This window comes from Gossypium hirsutum, chromosome A02 (genome assembly GCF_007990345.1).
Source record: "Gossypium hirsutum isolate 1008001.06 chromosome A02, Gossypium_hirsutum_v2.1, whole genome shotgun sequence".
NCBI lineage: Eukaryota > Viridiplantae > Streptophyta > Magnoliopsida > Malvales > Malvaceae > Gossypium > Gossypium hirsutum.
Genome location: NC_053425.1, coordinates 47909173 through 47913336, shown reverse-complemented (window position 1 = coordinate 47913336; position 4164 = coordinate 47909173). Strand labels below are relative to the sequence as shown.

At 36.6% G+C, this 4164-nt stretch overlaps 1 pseudogene; it reads left to right on the top strand.

Annotated features, from left to right (window-relative positions):
• Window positions 1-384: 384 nt before the first annotated feature.
• Window positions 385-3539, top strand: LOC107951156 (probable inactive receptor kinase At4g23740; annotated as a pseudogene).
• The last annotated feature ends 625 nt before the right edge of the window (window positions 3540-4164 follow it).

Genomic DNA, 4164 nt, shown 5'->3' with positions numbered 1-4164 from the left:
AATGTGGTGTCAAAGGACAAAAACGAAGGCCCAAAGGCGTCGTCCAAATTGATTAAATCGAACGGCCAAAAAGAAGTTCACAAAATCAGACCAACGCCCAGTACTCCTCTAAACGCTTTGGGCCCCACACCCCTCATTTATAGATTATCGTAAACAGACGACAGGATAGAGCGACACCACAGTGACGCAGTAATCACCTACCTCTAATCTATTATTCACCATCATAAATTTAATATGATTGGCCCACCTGTCACCATCTGTAAGTCCCCACGTCATTCTCCACCAAATCCGCTTTTTAGTACAACGGTTTTTTGTTTCTCTTTTTTACTCCTGCCGTCGGTTACCTTATAAAAAACCCTCCTTATTCTCTCCATTAATGTCACCACCCCAAAAAATAAAATAAAATAGCCGTTGCTAATTAAATTAAAAACCTTCACTTTTTTTACTATTTATGTGCTTATTTTGTTCCTCTCTTGGCTTCAAATCGTTTACTTTGGTTCCATTGTTTGAGTTTGAAGTTAGCAAATTTCTGGGTTTAAAAAAAAAGAAAGAAATTCACCATTTTCTTTTAATCTATTTCTTAATGATTATTACTATTCCATTTTGACATGCTTTGGATTCTACTTTAACCGTGTAGAAATCATCACAAGAAGTTGCATTTTTCACCCTATTAGGCCTTTGCTTTTTATCATTTCTCTCCTTCTTTGGTCGGCGAGTGAAAAAAAAAAGCAGGGTTTTCAAGAAGTATTCAACTAAGCAAAGAAGTGAGCTTGGAAGCAGAGGAGTTTGAGGATTTTAAAAATGAGGTAAGTGTAAAAGTAGTTCTTTAGAGGTAGTTTGATTTTGGGTTTGGTTTGGATTTTGATTTGAATTCACCTTTGTATTCGAGTTTTCAACTTTTTGGATGAAAAGCTTAAAAGAACAAAGAACAAAAAGGAAAGAAGCTGGGTTTTCCTAGGAGGTTTAATACTGTAATAGAGTTTAATTTAGTACTATTTTTGGGTTTAAAGAAATGAAATTGGGTTTCTAGGCAATGTATCTCTTTTGACTAAAGACACCTCTTTCAAAGCAAGCTTCCATTTTTTTAATGTGAAAATCCCCAGAATCCGCCACTACTTTTTTCGACAATTATCTTGGAATCTCACCCTTTTTCACTTTACATTATGTTTCTCTCTAATTTATTTTAAAGTTTTTTGAATTGTTTACTTTTGTCTTTTCTTCTCTATTGCTTTTTTAGCTTAAAAACCATAGATGTAAAGAAAGGGAGCCGAGAAGTAGCAGAAACAGCTCGTTTTTTTTTTGCTTCAGGGTGTGTGTAAAGTGAGTTTTGTAAGCGAGATGGAAGTTTTGTATGTTCTATCTTGGATTTGCATCTTGGGTTTGGTTTTGTTTCAAGGAAATGCAGATCCTGTTGAAGATAATAAGCAAGCATTGCTTGATTTTATCAACAAGATGCCCCATTCTCGTGCTCTAAACTGGAATCAGACTTCCCCAGTATGCAACAACTGGACTGGAGTGACTTGCAATGCTAGTGGCTCTCGGATAATAGCTGTTAGATTGCCTGGAATCGGATTACACGGTCCAATTCCGTCCAATACCATTAGTCATCTCTCAGCTTTGCAGGTTTTAAGCCTTAGATCCAATGGTATAAGTGGTCACTTCCCTTCTGATTTCTTTAATCTTAGAAACTTATCTTTTCTTTATCTTCAATACAACAACTTGTCCGGACCACTGCCTGTGGATTTCTCGGTTTGGAGGAATCTAACTATTGTTAACTTGTCCAACAATCGGTTCAACCAGAGTATTCCTAGTTCGTTTTCAAATTTGACTCACCTCCAGGCGTTGGATCTTGCAAACAATTCACTTTCTGGTGAAATTCCTGACCTGAATTTGCCTAGCTTGCAACAGATAAACTTGTCCAACAATAAACTCACCGGTATTGTTCCGAAGTCGCTTTTAAGGTTCCCTAGTTCGTTATTTGAAGGTAACAACGTTTCTTTCGAAAGAATCCCTCCTCATCCGTCACATTTTGGTGCACCCTATGGCGAACCGTATCCGACATCTAAGAAGTCCAGGAGGCTTGGAGAAACTGTATTGTTAGGAATAATAATTGCTTGTTGCATTCTAGCAATTGTGGCGTTTGTGTTTTTTGTAATCGTGGGCTGCTCAAGAAGAAAGAATGAGGATGTGTATTCGCAGAAGTTGCAAGCCGGAGGGATGTCACCGGAAAAAGCGGTCTCGAGGAGTCAGGATGCAAATAATAGATTGTTCTTTTTCGAGGGCTGTAATTATACATTTGATTTGGAGGACTTATTGAAGGCTTCTGCTGAAGTACTAGGGAAGGGAACTTATGGTATTTCCTATAAAGTAGTGCTAGAGGATGCAACAACAGTGGTAGTGAAGAGGTTGGAGGAGGTTAGTGTGGGGAAGCGGGAGTTCGAGCAACAAATGGAGGTTGTTGGAAGCATTCGGCATCTGAATGTCATCGAGCTGAAAGCATATTACTACTTAAAAGATGAAAGGCTGATGGTTTATGATTATTACAGTCAGGGAAGCGTTTCTTCCATCTTACACGGTATGTTGCTTTATACGACCCCTTGTTCATATATTAATTTGAAGCATTGATTTTCTGAGAAACTTTTAGTGACCACCGTCTCTGATAGTGTTATGTGAAAAAAGATTTAAGATGGTTCATCCTCGGCATATGTTCGATTTCTTAATTCGATGAGTGCCTTTTCAGGTAAAAAAGAGAGACTAGAACCCCTCTAGATTGGGATGCCAGAATGAAAATTGCAATCGGGGAAGCTAGAGGCATTGCCCGCATCCATACAGAAAATGGTGGCAAGTTTGTCCACGGCAACATCAAGTCCTCCAACATTTTCGTCAACTCCCAACAATACGGCAGTGTATCGGATCTCGGACTATCAACTATAATGGGTGCACTTGCCCCTTCCATCTCCCGTGCTGCTGGTTACCGTGCCCCTGAAGTTACCGACACCAGAAAAGCTATGCAACCTTCTGATGTCTATAGCTTTGGAGTGGTCTTACTTGAGCTCCTAACCGGAAAGTCCCCTATCCATACTACTGGTGGCGACGAGATCATCCACTTGGTCAGATGGGTTCATTCGGTAGTTCGAGAAGAGTGGACAGCTGAGGTTTTCGATATTGAACTGATGAGATATCCAAACATAGAGGAAGAGATGGTGGAGATGTTACAAATAGCAATGACATGCGTTGTGAGGATGCCGGATCAAAGACCGAAAATAGCAGACTTAGTTAAAATGATAGAAAATGTCCGAGTGATCGAGTCCGAGAATCGACCATCTTCGGGAAACAGATCTGAAAGTTCAAACCACCGGCAACAACGATGGGGAAAGAATCCCATGTCTCACAATGAATGAACCTTACATAATATTATCATTCATTTATTATTTCACCTCAGTTGCCTGCTATATTTGAAAAGAAAAATGATTTAGCCTTTTTTTTGCATTGAACAAATTCTGTTGAGACGTTTTTAAATGCATTGGTGAATTTCTGTATGTTATTATGAAAGATTTGATGATAGCATCTTCAAATTATAAATTCCTTTTTTTTTTTTGGAATTACAATATTTTAAGAAAATACAACTAATGCTCACCATGCAATCTCGTATCAGAAAAAAGATTTCTTCCCCAAAAAACTGAAGTGGCAAACAGATGATTACGTGAACGAATCTTTGTACATACAATTTAATTTTCTTTTCAATTTCTTCATAAAGGTTTAGAAAATATTTTTATTTTATTTTTAAAATTTGAAAAAAAAAGAACAACGAATTTGAAAGAGAATCAATTCAGTAATCAAATTTAAAATTTAAAATATCTTTCTAACTTTTCATATTTTACAAATCATTTTCATTAAAAAAATAAGCTTTTTTGTTTTTTTTTAAAAATTAATTTACTTTTTTAATTTTTTTAAATATTGGTTAAAAAATACAATAAATCACTGTATTCTTTACAAATTTGAAATTTAGTCCATATATTGTTATTTTAGGAATTTATTCCTTCCACTTTTCAGATTTCCCATTGTAATAGCCCAATTTCGCCCGGGCCTATATTACAAACAAATAAAACAAAAATTAAACTAAAAAATAAAGTAAGTCAGAAAGCAGTCCATTTACAATATGAC